The following is a 19,408-nucleotide window of genomic DNA, read 5'->3' as shown; positions in this document are numbered from 1 at the left end:
GAGTTGCATCAGCTGTTGGGAGAACCATCCATCGTTCACACCGCGAAAATCGGAAGACTGCGTGGGCCGGAGCACTACCGGAATGTCGGACAATAATCCGGTTAGATAGGCTCTCGACAATGATCCGGGAACAAGAGGCGAAGACAGAAAAAATCCTTCTTTTTCACTGCTGCCGCGCAGTCCACCAGCTCTTTACCGCTCGTTGCATTTTAATTAATCTGTATCGTTTTGTTTTCCTAACTAATGGCTTCCGCTTTGCAAACTATTGCATAAAGCACTCCGCATCAAAATCAGATATACATTCTACAGCACAGGCTAGTCGGCAAAGACAACCAAAGCCAAAAAAAAACTAAAACTTTGAGAGGAACCTATCTCTTTGCTATGTCGGTACCAGATTTTGGCTGGCGTCTTCGTTATGCCCAATCCAAAGCTCTAGACCATTTTTCCACGCTTCATTGCCTCTACCTCGTTCTTGTAAGTCAAAGCCAGCGCCGGCTGGGCAACATTACCTACCATACCTCACTTCCAGTTGGTGTGGGTTAGCAGCTGTAAGCAAGCAAAGCTCAAATCACTCTCGCTTTTCTCCTGCTTCATTCCACACATGCATTAAGTTGTGTTCCTTTGACGTTGAAGCCAGAGCCAAACTACCGAACGTACGAAGTGATCATGGGTGCTGGATCCACAGACATGCAGGCCCTAAACCAATTAACTTCCCTTCGCACTATAGTTTCAGTTTGCATTGAAAGAAATACACTGAATTCAGTTAATGTTCTATTTGAATATGTTTGCCATATTTTGTTTAAAGAAGCTATACATAACGCATTGATACAATTTTTAATGACAATCGGCCAACAAGTCAAAACCAAACGTGAAAAAAGTCCACCAAAAATTAATAATTTAAATTAAGCTCAATAACCATAGAAGGTAGCTGCTATTGGTTCTTGGCTGGTAAAACTTCAACTTTTATGTACCCGGCGCCTTGCTCCAGGAATTGCCCAGATTTGATTCTGCAGTTTTTTTTCCACAGTCAGATAGATAATTGCCAATGATTGCGTCAACAGGACTTGGGATAATTTGCGTTTTCTTATCGATACTTCATCATTTTGATCAGAAGAAGGCAGATTTCATTTAGAAAACATTGACCATGATTTTGAAGAAGGAACAAACGCAATAATCGCCATATTCCGGGCAAACGTTTATTTGGCTAAATAAAGAAAAACATCCACCGATGCCTTATCCCGAGCAAACGTCTATTTTTAAAGAATGGATCACATTCACCAACCAGAAGGAAACACATTAATCATTGCATGTCACTGGAAGCGGAATGACCATAATTTCGATAAATGGTTAAATTGATCGATAACTTCAAACAATACAATGATGAATAAAGTATCCGAGATATATATGATAAGCTAATAAGCTATATATGTAACTCCGGCTTTGCTAGGGACTGAAAAAGTAAATTATTCGAATTAAAAATGTCCAATGCCTGCTAGCACAAAACCCACAGAGGTAGATCTACCGCTCACTGGAATTGTACCTTTGTATCAATCTATTTTTATATATTTGTTTGGCCCTTCTACCTTTTCAATAAACATCTTCCAAAAATAGAGAATAAGTGTACCAAATCTGGTTTGTATATTTATCCTGGGGAGTTACACTGAATTGCTCCCTACCATTTTTTAAAAGTAACCCCTTCATAATTTCCCTTTTCCCCAATGGTAGCCCAGCCTCCACCTCCTTTGTTATCTTCTCCTTGGGATAGAAAATGTGTATAAACCAAATTTGGTTGAAATCAGGTCCTGGGGAGTTAAGGTGTTACACACTGAATTGCTCTTTTCTAAATACAACCTTCCCCTTACCTCCACTTTTTCCCAATGATCATCACTTTGCATGCTATTTTCTCCTTGGGATAGAGAATGTGTGTACCAAATTTGGATGGGAAATCGGTCCAGGGGTTCCAAACGATACACTGAATTGCTTGTTTTTCTGAACAATACCCCTCCCCCAGACCCCTCCCTCTTTCCCAAATTACACTTCCATATGATCATTTCTCTTAGTGAATATGTGTACAAAATTTGGTTGATATATGGGTACCTTGGGGGTTGGGGAATTACACTGAATTGCTCGTTTTATAAAGACAACCCCTTCCCCATACCCTCCCTTTTTAACAATGACCGCCCACCCGCTTTGTTATCTTTTCTTTAGGGTTGAGAGATATGTGTGTATCAAATTTGGTTAGAAAGAATCGGTTGCAGGGGTTCAGAATTTACTCCTGAATTACCCGTTTTTTCTGAACAATACCCTCCCTCCAGACCCCCTTTCCAAAGATTACACTCTCATATGATTGTCTTCTTATATTGAATATGTGTACAGAAATTTAGGTTTGAAATCGGTTCCTAGGAGATGCAAGTTACACATAATTGTTCGTTTTTCTAAACAAAACCCCTCCCCTTTTCTAAATAGACGGCCCTCCACCCCCTTTTGTCCTTCCCCTGAGGATAGAGAACATGTGTGTACTAAATTTGGATTTGAATTCGGCCAAGTGGTTCAGAAGTAGTTAGCGAACATACATACATAGATTGATTTTTATATATATAGATATCCATGCTAATTTGTAGCCAAGTTTTGGTTACAGCGTAACATATTTTACAGGTGAAACTTCTCATTACTGGAGAATTCAACGAAAATTCGTAATGGTACTATCAACTTTTATGATTTCTTTTCATGTAATCAGCGAGGTGTATTCCATATGACCTCTTCTTCCCATAAATAGAAGACCACTGTGTTTCGGTGGTATTCGCGCACCCAGGGCTGATTGAGCAGCAGCAGGTGTTTTACTAAAGCTCCACGCTCATTTCCGCGTATCCGATTTTGCATTGTTAAAGGTCAGTTTATGTGGTTTTCAGCTCTTCACTCCATGGGCTAGGGAAGCAATTCCTTACGATCTGCTTGCTCGTTGATGGGACGCAGGGAAACTAGTAAACAAGCTAACATGTCTCTCTTTTCTTGTGTGAAAGCATTGGCATAGAGCGTAACGCTTAGACTCTCGGTCCGAAATAGGGGGCCCATGGCACCAGCTGAGTGGGATGTAATCAATTTTCCAAAAGGCGATTTAAAAGCACTGTGATTTTTTTAAACTTAGAAATTTTGAAACTCTTTTTAGATGTTAGAATAAATTCAAAAGAATTTTGTCATAATCAATATGAAAGTATTCCTTCTTTACCAATTCCAAAATGTATGCTATGTGCTGAAATAGTTAAGTACCGATGAACACAAATTTGGAATCCTAAAGTGTTTTTTATCCATAAATTCCATGAGTCATTAAATTATGAGTCATAAATTAAATTCCAGAATAACATAGGGTTTTTGTAGTTACTGACGTTAGGAAGAGGCTTTATTATGAATAGGTGAGAGATTTCAGAGGTGAGAGATTTCTCTGCAAAAATCAAAGAGACTTGAGATCGATCTGAATTGTGCTGCAAAAGAAATGTTTTCTGATACGAACTGATTTCTAAATCTATTTTTTATCCTTAAAAACAAATTCTAAGCTCAAGCAGGCACAAAGAGTTTTCCGATGATCCTTATGAAATCGTCAAAAAATTAAATAGAACAAGATCTTTTGGAGGGATTATAAAAATATTTCTTTAAATGCAATCTCTGTTGTGAGTGCGAAGGTTGCCTAAGTTTTGTCCTAATACTTTCAATGGAATGCGTTGTTGATTTTCTGTCATTGTAACAAGATTCTTAAGTTTTATAATTTTATATCTTTCTGTGCAGAATTATATAGCGAGAGCAAAAAAGCTCCATAGGAATTTGATCAACTGTTTTGCAGAATACCTTCCGATTGACTCGTAGATTTTAAAAAGAATGATCGTTAGAAATTTGATTGGGCAGATTTGTGTGCATGTGCTCATTTTGATGTAGTTGCTTCAGTTTTTTTTAAGCGGATGGTAGTTTAATAGATCAGAAATATTTATACCTTAATACAATTATGTTTTTATGTTTCTGCGACCAGGATACTAGTCAAACAAATGCAGAACAAATTTATTATTTGAAGCTAGCAACTGAATTAGAAGCGGCATTGATTTTAGCTTAAAAATCGAGAAAATGTTCCCGGGGGTCCAACTTAAATATTTCGATGCTTTGCTGAACAAATGGTCATAGATGTGATAACGCAACAAAAAATATGTTTATAGAATTCATAAATAAAATTAAGAATGATGTAGGAAATATGTAAATGAAATAAAAACTGACTAAGTTGGAATTACTTTTCAAAATTTTCTGGGAGGGCCACAAGTAGGTCTGGAGGGGGCCAGGCCCCCAGCCCCCTTATATTTACATAATGCTTGTTGGTACGGTGTAAACAAATGAGCACCGTGGAAGGTGGTCTTCCGAGTGAGAGATTTTAAAACTTGCATTACGTCCTAGGTAGAGGAATTTTTCTCCGTGCTGACTGAACCAACAGCTAGACCAACTTTTATCCATTGGGAGAGTGGGTATTACTCAGTGGCATATATGGGGGCATGATGATATAAATACTGAAAAAGGAAGTTTTAATAAAGTGAAGGCTATTAATCTTGGTATACAAATGCTGGGTAATGCGTACTATTGGTACTTCGCGCATCTGAAGGAATAAAATAGACCCCATCTTGCGGTCCTTGGCCTCTTACCCAGAAACTCCTATCCTATCTCCCCGTGGTGCTGACCGGTTACGAGCAACCTTAGGGAAAATCGGGTAACCAACCCCGGTGGGAACTATGGTCGTATGCTGACAGGGAAGGGGGGCTCCGGGCTCCTCTCCGGAGGTGCAAATCTTACTGAGCGTCTGTTCCCCATGTCAGGATCAGCTCACAACAGCGTCTGTTCTCCATGTTAGGGCGGCTGATCATCGACCGATTGCCAGCTAAAGGGACACTAAGTGAAACTGTGCACCATGGTCCACCGGAATAAGGAGGAATAGTCCTTCGGAAATTTAGGGGTTTGGTGTCAGGCCTTGCAAGCCAGCCTTTAAAAACATATGCAACGAATAATCAAGATGAGAGTACCGGAACCATCAGCGAAGACCACTGCGACTAGCGATTGGAAACTCGGTTCGTGGAACTGCAAATCTCTCAACTTCATCGGGACGCATACTCGCCGATGTGCTCAAGGACCGTGGATTCGGCATCGTAGCGCTGCAGGAGGTTTGTTGGAAGGATCTATGGTGCGAACGTTTAGAGGTAATCATACCATCTACCAGAGCTGCGGCAACACACACGAGCTGGGAACAGCTTTCCATAGTGATGGGCGATATGCAAAGGCGCGTGATCGGGTGGTGGCCGATCAATGAAACAATGTGCAGATTGAGGGATCAAAGGCCGGTTCTTCAACTTCAGCATAATCAACGTCCATAGCCCACACTCCGGAAGCACTGATGATGATAAGGACGCATTCTACGCGCAGCTGGAACGTGAGTACGACAGCTGCCCAAGCCACGACGTCAAAATCATCATATGAGATTTTAACGCTCAGGTTGGCCAAGAGGAGGAGTTTAGACCGACTATTGGGAAGTTCAGCGCTCACCGGCTGACGAACGAAAACGCCTACCAACTAATTGATTTCGCCGCCTCCAAGAATATGGCCATTCGCAGCACCTACTTCCAAACACAGCCTCCCGTATCGGTACACCTGGAGATCATCACTGCAGATAGAATCACAAATCGACCACGTTCTGATTGATGGACGGCACTTCTCCGACATTATCGACGTCAGGACATATCATGGTGCTAACATCGACTCTGACCACTATCTGGTGATGGCTAAACTGCGCCCAAAACTATCCGTCATCAACAATGTTCGGTACCGACGACCGCCGTGGTTCGACCTAGAGCGACTGAAGCAACCTGATGTCGCCACAGCATACCGCGCAGCATCTCGAGGCAGCGTTGCCGGAAGAGGTGAAGCTCGATGGGCCCCTCTTGAGGACTGCTGGAATACAGTCAAAGCAGCCATTAACGACGCAGCGAAGAACAACGTCGGGTATATGGGACTAAGTCGACGGAACGATTGGTTTGACGAAGAGTGCAGACAGATTCTGGAGAGAAGGACGCAGCGCGGGCGGTCGCGCTGCAGCAAGATACCCGGCAGAACGTGGAACGTTATAGACGGAAGCGGAACAACAGACCCGCCTTTTCCAGGAGAAGAAACGCCGCCTGGAAGAAGTGGAGTGCGAGGAGATGGAACAGCTTTGCCGTTTTCAAGAAACACCCAAGTTCTATCAGAAGCTCAACGCATCCCGCAAAGGCTTCGTGCCGCGAGCCGAAATATGCCGGGATAAGGATGGGGAGCATCTTGACGGACGAACGTGTGGTGATCGGAAGTTAGAAGCAACATTTGAATGGCGCTGAGAGTACAGGCAGTGAAAGTCAAGGCAGCGGAGCATATGACTACGTCAGTGCAGCGGACGATGAAAGCCAAGCAGCCCCACCTTGAGGAGAAGTTACGGATGCCATTCAACAGCTAAAGACCAATAAAGCAGCTGGTAAGGATGGTATCGGGCTGAGCTCATCAAGATGGGCCCGGAAAAGATGGCCACTTGCCTGCACAAACTGATAATCAGAATCTGGGAAACCGAACGGCTACCGGAGGAGTGGAAGGAAGGGTTATATGCCCCATCTACAAGAAAGGCGACAAACTGGAGTGTGAGAACTTTCGAGCGATCACCATCCTTAATGCCGCCTACAAAGTGATATCCCAGATCATCTTCCGTCGTCTGTCACCATTAGTGAACGAGTTCGTGGGAAGTTATCAAGCCGGCTTCGTTGACGGCCGCTCGACAACGGACCAGATCTTTACTGTACGGCAAATCCTTCAAAAATGCCGTGAATACCAGGTCCCAACGCACCATCTGTTCGTTGATTTCAAGCTTCCCTGGGAAGCTTACCAGACTGATCAAAGCAACGGTGGATGGTGTGCAAAACTGTGTGAAGATTTCGGGCGAACACTCCAGTTCGTTCGAATCGTGCCGGGGACTAAGACAAGGTGATGGACTTTCGTGCCTGTTGTTCAACATTGTGCTAGAAGGTGTCATGCGGAGAGCGAGGTGTAACAGCCGAGGTACGATTTTCAACAGATCCAGTCAATTTATTTGCTTCGCATGAATGACGCCAAGATTGTCGGCCGAACAATTTGCAAAGGTGGCAGAACTATACACTCGCCTGAAACGTGAAGCAACAAAAGTTGGACTGGTGGTGAATGCGTCGAAGACAAAGTACATGCTTGTGGGTGCAACCGAGCGCGACATAGCCCGCATGGAAAGCAGTGTTACGATAGACGGAGATTCCTTCTAGGAATCGAGGAATTCGTCTACCTTGGATCCTTGCTAACGGCTGATAACAATGTTAGTCATGAAATACGAAGGCGCATCATCTGTTGAAGTCGGGCCTACTACGGGCTCCAGAAGAAACTGCAGTCAAAAAAGATTCGCCACCGCACCAAATGTGTCATGTACAAGACGCTTATACGACCGGTTGTCCTCTACGGACATGAAACATGGACAATGCTCGAGGAGGACTTGCAAGCAATCGAAGTATTCGAGAGACGGGTGCTTAGGACCATCTTTGGCGGTGTGCAAGAAGACGGTGTGTGGTGGCGAAGAATGAACCACGAACACGCCCAGTATTTAGAAGGTAGCTAAAGCCGGAAGGGTACGAGGTGGGCAGACCAGGTGCAAAACGATTTGGCGAGCGTGGGGCGCATTCGAGGATGAAGAGATGCGGCCTCGAACCGTGTATTGTGGCGTCAAATTGTTGATTCAGTGTTATCTGTTTAGATGTAAACTAAATAAATGAAAAATGAAATGAATGAACCATGAACATTGGAAATTCCCCCCTCCCCTTAAATTTGTCCACGTGGTATATGGATCGCCCCCTGGTGTGAATGCGTGGTCCAGAATGAAGATTCTTAATCGTGTTGTCTATTAATCGAATCTGGTTTGAGTGTATTTTATTGTATTTCTAAGATTCCTTGAAAGTTTGAAAATAGCTATGCTCAGTGTTTTCAAATCAGGTATGTTCTTATTTATAATCTTGGGATGTGGAATAAATTTAATAAAATTTCGATATGTTTAGTATAATTAATCCGTGGATTTCTTAACATTTATAAGAGCTACTTTACATAATACAACTTGTGTTCCGAAGCTCTACTTTTGAAGAAAGAAACTTGAATCGTTAGACGTTGATTTTTAACTAAAGTTGCCAACCAAAATTTGAAAATTTTTAGACATCGTGTATTTTCTGTGGCTTACTGTAAGACCTTCAGCTGTTGCAGAGTGCTATGAAATGAGATGCCTTTCTAGACATTCGAAATTTGTTAATTTGAAGAGTTTTGGGAAAACATTTATTAGATTCCGGAAGAGACTGTTCCTGTTACACAATAAAAGGTTAACGAAATAACATTTTTGAGATATTTTAGAGATCCGAAAGGGATATTTGAGCAACAAATCAGGTTATCGAGATATAGAAAGTCAAAATTTACATATCTAGATTAAAGAATGGATTAAAGAATTGGAATGAGCACATCGATCAAGATCTCAATTCATCAGTGACCCGTTTCTCCAACATCGTAATAGATCAATTCATTCCAAAACGTTTCAGTAAATCGCCGCCTAATCCACCATGGGGAAACAACTATTTTAGCGCCTGAAAAGACGTAAACGGTCTGCTTTACGTAACTACTCGAAATATAAAAGCCACCAGTGCAAACTCAACTATAACTTAATCAATGCTCGCTAAAAGCGCTTGAACAAATAACTGTACATCGCTCATCAACGAAAAGTGCAAGTAAAACTGCGCCATAATCCCAAAGGATTCTGGAACAACGTCAACCAACAACGAAAGGAATCTGGTCTTCCCACTGTCATGACCAATGGGAATATCGAATGTTCATCGACAGAAGACATCTGTAATTTATTTCAACAGCAATTCTCGAATGTGTTCACCGACGATTCCTTGGAATTACACCAAATCAATGAAGCCGCTAACAACGTCTCTGTTCGTCCCCCAGTTGGAAACCACCCAATCGTCGATGCAGACATAGTAGCTGATATTTGCTGTACCGTAAAAGCTTCGACTAGTTGTGGACCAGATGGAATTCCTGCGTACGTCTTGAATAATTGTTCTAATAGTATATCCGTACCTCTAGCCAGTCTCTTTAACGTATCGCTTCAAGTCGGAACGTTTCCGGAGCAATGGAAGAAATCTTACCTATTCCCGGTCTTTAAAAAAGGAAATAAGCGTGATGTCAGCAATTACCGTGGTATAGCCGCACTTTGCGCCACCTCATAGCGGTTTGAGAAAGTAGTCTATAAGTTCTTATTTCACAATTGTGAAGATTTCGTCTCCGAGTATCAACACGGTTTTATGCCAAGGCGTTCAACGAATACGAATCTGACTCTCTACACGTCATTCATTGCCCAATCTTTGCAGAAAAGATATCAAGTTGACTCTATCTACACTGATTTTTCGGCTGCCTTCGATAAGATCAATCACAGGATTACAATTGTCAAGTTTGAAAGCCTAGGTTTTTCCGGACCCTTTCTGTTATGGCTTGAATCCTATCTAACTGGTCGGGAAATGGCCATCATCATTGGAGACTCAACCTCGCAATACTTTGGTGTTACGTCAGGTGTGACACAAGGTAGTCACTTAGGACCTCTGATATTTCTAGTATATCTGAATGATGTGAATCTTGAGCTCGAATCCTTCAAGCTTTCTTTTGCCGATGATTTCAAATTATACTGGACTATGATGATCAGGATGCTCTGTTTCTACAACGTCAACTCGACATTTTCGTCAAATGGTGCGAGATCAATTGCATGGTCCTCAACGCCAATAAATGCTCTGTAATTTCATTTTCCCGCAAGCGCTCTACTATTGACTTTTGTTACAAAATCGGATCTACAGCTATTTGACGCGAATCTGTTGGTAAGGGTCTAGGTGTTTTATTGTCAGCTGACTTAAAAAAACATCGCCTTTATCACATCGAAAGCGTCGAAAAAACCTTAGATTTATTTTTCGTATAGTGAAGCACTTCGATAACATTCAATGTTTAAAATCGCTCTGCTGCGCGGTAGTGAGGTAGGTCATTACTAGAATATTCATTAGTTGTATGGGCTCCTTTCTACAAAAACAGCACAATACGAATCGAAGCAATTCAGCGAAAATACGCCGTCTTGCTTGGAATGATCCAAATAACCTACCAAGGTATGAAGCACGCTGCCAACTTACTGGTTTAGATCTGTTAAGTGAGCGTCGTGACGTTTACAAGGCGCTTTTCATTGCAGATCTCCTGCAATCTAGAATAGATTGTCCGGCCTTTGTCTCTCAATTGAACCTCAACATCCCCTTTCTTCCACTTAGGTCAACATCTTTCATTTCCTTGAGAGGTGGTCGCACAAATTATGTACAAAATGAGCCATTCACTAGTATGTGTCGCATCTTCAATCGCTGCTCCACCGCATTTTATTTTCACCTTTCACGGGGTGTTCTTCGAAAACGGTTTACTACACTCGAGTGCACTCCTCTCAGCTTCCAACAGTACCACGCATTAGCATAGGCCATCAGGATATATTTAATAATATTAAGTAATTTAAGTCAAACAATGTATCATTTGGAGCTATTGTATTTCTGTTGATATGAAAAGATGAGGCGGGTTTGCGCCCATTTGAGAAAGATTCCATGGTTCTACTCAAATGAGTTTTTCCTACTCCAAAATAAACAAACAACAAACAATAAACAAACAACAAACAATAAACAAACAACATTATTGAAGCAGAGACAGCTTGTTCACAAAACTGTTATACTCTTTCATGAAATAAAAACCCATAAAAATTGGACGAAATTTCTTTCATCGTTTATGTATTCTTTGAGAGCGCGAGCCAAATGTAAAAAGCGATTGACTTCTTCCAATGTTAATGAAAAACCCAGTACTGCCCTAGACACGTAACTGAACGAAGTGCATATGTAACGACAAACGACAACTGAATAAAGTAACGCGAATAACATTTATTCTGTATGTTGTTTTGAGAGTTGTTCGAATAAGTCGCCCTAGGCAGAGACCTACTGGTCAGGTGGTTATTGCCCCGTTCCCCAGTGATTACTCTCGTACATGACTCATAAACGGATCTTCCAGTAGAACAGAGCAATGCATGGTCAAGCTTTTGGCAGACATATCGTTTCCTCCAACAATGCGTATGACTACATAAGGCAGTGGTAGCCGACTAGGAGGGGTAGTTGATGCTACAGCATGATATAAGTCATGCTTGGAACAAAAGTAATGGAAAACAGAATGATACCACCAATTACGTTATACAAGCATAATTTCACTTTTCTATGCTGCAGTAGGATAACAGTAATTATCAACTAGACCAGCAGTTATCAAACAACAATTGTTCATCCACTACTTGGATACATCAATGTTCTACAATCAGCTTTGAGAACATTGGAAATATTGGAAAACTATTAGATAATAACGAATTCATACAATGGTTTGAAAAACTTTGCAGAGATCCTTTTGAGCATCAAGAGATATTACCAATTCATCAAATAACTTTGTTGAATGGAAGCAAAGGAAACAAGGAATATATATATGTGCATCTAATAGCGTAATCTTTACTATCGTATAATTAATTATTAATGAGTGAATATCAATTAAAAATCTCTTAGAGATGACATACACGACAGGATTTAGGCAATTTATTGGAAGTTGTCATGTTTTATATTTTTTACAATGCCGTACTATAGAACCTGATTTTGCAATTCGTGTTTGAGTGATTTAAAGTTCACTTACACATATCTTAACAATGAAAGTTTAAATGTTTGCAATTGAATAATGGAAAACCGTCAATAGGACATCTCTTACATGGTTAAATTTTACTCAAACTATGCTAGTTTAATGTTCGAATACATACAAATCGCGTAACCCCACATACAATATATATCGAGAACTCTGGATTTGAAATTGAACAGAAGCTTATTTCTCTATTGCTTTACATTTGAGCTGTACAATGTGGTGGGGAATTTTGGGAACTGTTCATATATTGATCTGGGCAAAGTTTGTTTTCTGGCAGAAGCGTTCACGTGCTGATCGGCAAGTTTCGTTGGCAAAACATTCAACTTCTACCTAAAAATATTTTTTTCGACTGGCTTCAATAAATTATGTGAAGCATGTTAATTTTTACACTGCTTACAACCGCGATAGACAAGATGAACAAATTGAGAAACACTGTGTAAAGTCCACACACTTCTGCTACATTTATCACAACAAGCAAAATGATAAAGAAAACAACATATATTGTTATGTTGCATGAAAACATCACACGTGACTCCTTTATGCTTTTGGTCTGCATGCGCCCGTCGCTACACATAGTTCAAATGGACCGACAGCTTACCACAGCGAATGCACTACCCAAAACAATAAACATGAGGTGCTAACAATTCACTCAACATATCATTGCCTACTTCCAATTTGGTGATGCCGGCAACTATGTTTCTTCCGAAGGAGGTCACGCAGATCAAGTATTACGCGATTCATGCATTATGGAGTGGAGCATTGCAGCGACGACGTGTTGATGTGATAAGAGTGCAGTGGGTCAGAAGAAATCGAAAAGCTGCGAAAAAGTAAGTGTATTGCTTTTTGTCGTATTTCGTAACTTACGCAAAACGATGATAATGCGATTTGATTCTGTTTTCCAAAGACTTCCGTTTTTTTAAAGTAACTATAATAAATTTTGTTATTGGTCAAGTAGAAGTCACTAAGTGTGACTTTACTTTTGAAATACGTACAGTACATACATATTTGTAAAGATACATTCAAATACTGGAACTGAATGGAATAAAGCTAATTGGTCTTATGGCTCTTAAGATTGCTTGTATTTCTGTATTGGCTTTTCTTGTTGATCCTGCAAGTGCTTTTATTTCCAGTACACAATAAAAATATCATCTTCGACCATATAAATTAATATGTGGTTTCAAATAAATTTTACTCATTCGTGTTCACAGCTATTATTGATATTTTGGTAAATTTAAATCGAACTATGCGATACAGTACCTACCTGGAAGTGTGGGTGGCTATAGCGGGTTGTAGAGCTCCACAATCGGTCAGTCTTGGACAATGTTCCTCCAGTTTCCTTGAACGTTCATGGCTCCAAGTTTTGATGGGGGATGTGCAGCCAGGGTGTACGTGGACTTCCAGGAAATCGATGGTTCTATCTGATTATCTGATGAATATTATTTTCGCTATTCGCTATTTTTCGGACATTCGCACTTAGTAAATAGCCCACTAAAGCCTGCCGTATTTTATGAAATTTAGAATATTTTTTCCTTTGTACATTTAATACAGCACATGAGCATATGCGACCGTGTAATGATGCAGATTTGCAATACAGATCTTTTGGCATGAAATACAGATATAAAGATTTTCTGGGGCAAAAATACAGATTTAAATGTGGCAGCCATGCTCAAGTTACTGGGCATTGTTTTCAAAGTTCTGGACATAGTTATCCTAAACCGTATACAGGAAAAATGGCTCTCTGGTGACAGCTGACTAGGTTCAATATTTTTACACTCTGTAATCACCCTGGACCACGTAAACGAGTTTCAAAAGTTCGTTTAGTTGGTATCTATTATATATCTAATATAAGTTTTTAATTGCCTGAACTTCGAAAATCTGTGGAACTTCCAGAGACGTAATACAGTTTTGGTTAAAATCAGCGACAAGAAACCTTTTCGATTTCAACAATTTATTTGGGAGCATTAACCTTAGGGGCCCTCCTAAATCGTGAGGAAAGACGCGCGGCTACAAAGCAAGACCATGCTGAGGGTGGATGGGTTCGATTCCCGGTGCCTGTCTAGTCAATTTTTGGATTGGAAGTTATCTCGACTTCCCTGGGCATAAAAGTATCATCGTGTTAGCCTCATGATATACGAATGCAAAAATGGTAACCTGGCTTAGAAACCTCGCAGTTAACAATGAACTTAATGAATGCTTAATGAACACTAAGCTGCGAGGCTGCGCTGTCCCAGTGTGAGGATGTACTGCCAATAAGAAGAAGAAGAAGAAAGAAAATAAAAATAAACCAAGAATTTACTATCTAGGGTATTATATCATATAGTGTTGTTATACAGGGGGCAGCAGGGACTATGTCCAAGGGCTTGACGATCCCTCCCCAGGCCATCTGCGAGTTGTGGCGCCTGCCTAGGATGTGGTGGGGTTTGACAGTGGCCCCTGTTAAACCTCTATAAAAAGCTGCATGTATCCGCAAGTAGGCTCCGCCAAAGCGACCGTGTGCCGCTCAAAGCGCCCAAGCCCAAGTCCTGGTGTTAGGTGGGACGCTAAACAGCCCTGACACGACGGCCCTCCGACGACAGGAGGTTTTTTTTTTTTTTTTTTTACAAGGGAGAATGCATTTACACACTAACCCAGTACACGTGCATTGTAGTTGCCAAACTACCACACGGAAGTGTACTGGAGTGTCGGACTCGACCATACCGGTAATACCGACTAAACTCCCTTGGGCTCCACCATCGTTTCCCCAGGAACTACCTCGCAGTACTACTTCTGGGGGACGGCAGTACTAAGCGTACTCACTCATTATCGCTCACACAGGCACTCGTCCCACGCGAGACTGACTCGCACCCCATTCACTCCATTTGAGTCTTACTTGGATGCTCTCCCGGACGCTCCGCTGCCATGCCTCGAGGTGTCAATAGCGGTAACTGCCTGGGCCTACAGATATTGCGCTACGACACTCTGCCTCAGCACGAGCAGATCAATCACACCACTGCCGAAGCAGACCATACACTACCCTGCCGAAGCAGGGACACTCCCCATGCACCACATGTGCACAACTGTAGGTGTGTGGGTACAACCCACTGCTACCCTGCCGCCGAAGCAGCTTCTCCAAAGACCATTCGCTCCATGTGACCCTTTGTCAGGTGCTCACTCTAACACTCCACTGCAATGCCTCGAGGTGTCGATGGGATACCTCGACTCCTGCCTCAGCATGTGCAGTCCATACTCAGACTTCTGCTGCGCTTTGAGGTGACAATAGCGGCGGAGACACGCTATGACACTCCTGCCTCAGCACAACCAGATCACTCACTCCCTGCCGAAGCAGCTCACGCGCTACCCTACCGGAGTAGGTACACTCCACAACTTATTCTAACACTCCACTGCCATGCCTCGAGGTGTCGATAGCGGTATGTGGGGACTAATCAACGATACTACGCTGCGACACTCTTACCTTAGCATGTGCAGTCCATACTCAGACTTCTGCTGCGCTTCGAGGCTGCCATAGCGGCGGCGACTCGCTATGACACTCCTGCCTCAGCACAAACAGATCACTCACTCCCTGCCGAAGCAGCTCACGCACTACCCTACCGAAGTAGGGACACTCCACATGCCAGTTGGCACTCCCTCCCTAGGCTTGTGCTTTTGAAGCGGCACACAGTCGCTTTGATAGAGTCCGCTTACGGGCACTTGTGGTTTTTTGGGAGGGATTTTAGCAGAGCCCACTGCTAAATCCCACCACGCCCTAGGCAGTTCTCCCTGACTCGCAGACAGCTGGGGAGGGGTCGTCAAGCCCTTGGACATCATGCTGTTCCTGCTGTCCCTGCTGCCCCAGACAGGAGGTTTGCGCAGGCCCAATAAGCCACCTATAAAACAACCATTACGAACGACATAGAAGATAATACGACTCGATACAATCGGAAACGACCTAGGCGACGAATAAAGGATCACGATTGGAAGCTTGGAACATGGAACTGCAAGTCGCTAGGCTTCGCAGGTTGCGACAGGATAATCTACGATGAATTACATCCCCGCAACTTCGATGTCGTAGCGCTGCAGGAAATCTGCTGGACAGGACAGAAAGTGTGGAAAAGCGGGCATCGAGGGGCTACCTTTTACCAAAGCTGTGGCACCACCAACGAGCTGGGAACTGGCTTCATAGTGCTGGGTAAGATGCGCCAACGCGTGATTGGGTGGCAGCCAATCAACGCAAGGATGTGCAAGCTGAGGATAAAAGGCCGTTTCTTCAACTATAGCATCATCAACGTGCACTGCCTACCCGTAACGCTGGGTAGGCACCTTTACGTGGTGTGTTACGGGTAAGATCTACCACGGTCACATTGACAGTTACAGGCAAATTTTGATCCAACGAATACCTTCCCAGTATCCAACTCCGTTGTACTTATGAGAGTGTCGCTGAGTCGAGAGCCTCTCGTTAAGTGGCACACCAACATTTCCCTCTCCTGTCCCGGGGGCGGGAGGCGTAGTCAGGAATAGTAATTCTCGGGCTTTTGTAATTTTCGTCTTAGATTGAAATCAAGTACTACACCTACCTTGATTTCTGATAGCAATCTGGACAGAGATATCAAAAGAAACATGAGTATTACTAGTCCAATCAACGATGTATAACTTACAATGCTTCATCATTTATTTTTATATTTTTGTATATTTGTTTCCTTTTTACATTTATATATATATATTTTTTTATTCCTTTTATTTTATTTGATAGGCACTCTGTGTTACTTGACCGCTACTGTGCCGAGATCTACTGTGGTATTCTGCAGCCAGAATCCACACAGAATCTATTTTTAGATTTTTCCATTATTCATTGTTGTTGTCGTTGCCGGTCCATCTCGTCGTGAGTCCATTGTGTTCGTTTTGTCCATGTCGTGTATCCAATGATCGTTGCATTGTCCGGTTGCCATTTATCCGGGTAACGTTGGAGGAATGCCTCCGAGAAGAAAAAGTTGTCAGTCGTCATCAGGCAGCCGTGACGGTGAAGCGTGCAATACGCCACCGCATAGGCTGCGCATCCGGCGACTGACGAGGGTTTTGGTGGAGGGGCTGGGAATCGAACCCATGACCATTCGCTTGAAAGGCGAACGTGTAGCCAACTACGCTACGGGAATCCCCTATCTATATATTTTATATTTATTTAATTTCATAATTTTATAATTTCTTATTTTCATGTTCTCATATTGTCAAATTTTCATATTTAATATCTCCACATTTTTTTTTTTTATGCTTTTATAATTTCATAATGTTGTATTCTTATACTGCCATACACTGCTTATATGAAATTATATTTTTATTTATATATTTTCAAACTTTTAAAATTTCATATTTTCATATTTTTAAATTGTTTTTAAAATATATCTCATTTCCATATTTTCTTATATGTATATTTTTATATTTCATATTTTTATGGTTTCTTTTTATATATCTTGTATTCATATTTTGGTTTTTTATATATTTTTTTTATATTTTTATGTTCTCATCCTTTCGTATTTTCATATTTTTATTTTTATAGTAAGCAATTATAAAGTGTTAAATTTTTAAAGGTATTTTTCAATTTTATATTTTATACTATCATATTCCCATGTTTTCATGTTTTATATTTTTATATTTACATTTGCTATTTTAACATATGTTTACTTTTTCATTTTTAGTTTTTAGTGTGAGAAGATTGGCTAGCTGCAGCTCGCACGCGCTTTCGGTTAGAGCATAGAAGTTTGAGATCAGAAGGATTGGATACACCTTTGAATTTCTGTTTGAATTTTTTTTCTATATTTTGGAATCCCCTTTTTTACATACGATCAGTGGCGCCGGGAGTGGGTGGGACAAGTAGGACATGTCCTACGCATGAAAATACCTGGGTAGGACAGTCAAAGCATTGTCCTACCCATGATTATGGTAAGAACATACAATTTGGATAACTAAAAGATCTAATACTAGCAATACTATTTCAATTTCAAGATCTATAAAGATATCATCAAAACATTTAAAAATTAATCAGAGGTTAAAATGACAATCGTGGAGGTCTCCAGGGATTGTAAAGGAGAAATCTATTCTGAAAGGCTTCTCAGAGTTTTTGAGGAATTCTTGTCAATCCAAAAAGTGCTCAATGATTATATTAAGATTTTCTAAGAAGTCTTAAAGTTTCTGATAGTATCTGCTCTTCCATGAAATTGTTGAATACTTTCTGGAAGTACGTATGTTTTTCTGCTAGTTCAGGGAAGCTCAGAGAATTTCTGAAATTTTAAAAGAATTTACAGGGTGACTGTGAATTAATTATAGGCTGATTATCTGAACAAAGATATAGCTTATCTAGAATTTGGCTAATTTGACTGTACTTGTCAATGGTTGCTTCTTCATAACTGGTTAGAACAGGTTTACATTGCGCTACGAACGATCCAAATGAATGAATGTTGGTTTTTACTACCTACGGCTCCAGTCAGTTGGGAAAGGAGATTAATGTCATGTGAATAGTTATTGTTGCTACTAGAGACCAAGAAATACCACGAAAAGGAGATTTTGTTAACTTGGTAAGGTAGATGAACATAAATATAGATCAACGATTCACTTAGAAAAGGGATGTAGTCTATCCTAGACCTCATATCTATAAGGCAAAAGCGGTAGTCACTAGACTGCTGACCACATCTCCAAAAATCGAGGAACTAGACAAGGATATGAGAGAACAATCACAGAAATATGAAGTTTATGATTATTGTAGTACATACGGATGTCTGGTAGCAGGCCTATGAGAAGAAGAATTCTGAAAGCTTCTAAGAGTTTAAAGGAATCTTTTTTCGTTTATTTGGCAGGCTCAGGCGTGTATAACACTTTACGGAGCCAAGATTCTTTGTGGTATGTACAATCAATATAATATTATTATTAATTTAGTAAGAGAAGGTTAGGAGCCAACGTACTCGTGGTGACTCGATGTCAGATGAACATTTTTAAGGATGGATGGGGCTTAGGATTCGGGATTAGGGAATTAGGGAATTGTTTTTGAGATTTCTGAAGACCCGTAAATAGTACTGAACACCCTTAAAGATTCTTGGACGATCATAAGTTTACTCGTAGATCGTAGTGAAATTTCTGAAGTTTTCTAAAGGTTCAAATTCCTAGAAGTTAGTGATAATAGCTTGGATTCATCCAATATTTTATAAAATTTACAGGAATCCATAATCACTTCCGGAAATTTGTAAAAAAGTTTGAAGACATGCTTTCTAGAAATGTCAGTGTAAATGTAATGATTGTCCTAACAGTCATAGGGATTTTCATAACTTATCCGAGGATGTCCGAAAAACTTCTTGAAATCTGAGAGAATCTCCGGAAAGTCGCTGAAATTCCATAAAAGTATTCTATGGATTTGATAATCCAGTTTTTGTCCTACCCACGTTTCAGAACGTGACCGCGCCTCTGCATACGATTATATTTTCTTCGTCTTATTTACACAGATATATAAAATATATATAAGTTTTATTTATCCATAGTTATCATAACCTTCATAATGCTTCATATTTAATTTTAATCAAGCACTTTTTAGTTCACCATCTATGCTCATTCCGCGGAT

This window comes from Armigeres subalbatus, chromosome 1 (assembly GCF_024139115.2).
Source record: "Armigeres subalbatus isolate Guangzhou_Male chromosome 1, GZ_Asu_2, whole genome shotgun sequence".
In the NCBI taxonomy this organism is placed as follows: Eukaryota; Metazoa; Arthropoda; class Insecta; order Diptera; family Culicidae; genus Armigeres; species Armigeres subalbatus.
The sequence above is the reverse complement of the archived record's forward strand: the minus strand, read 5'-3'. Positions refer to the sequence as shown.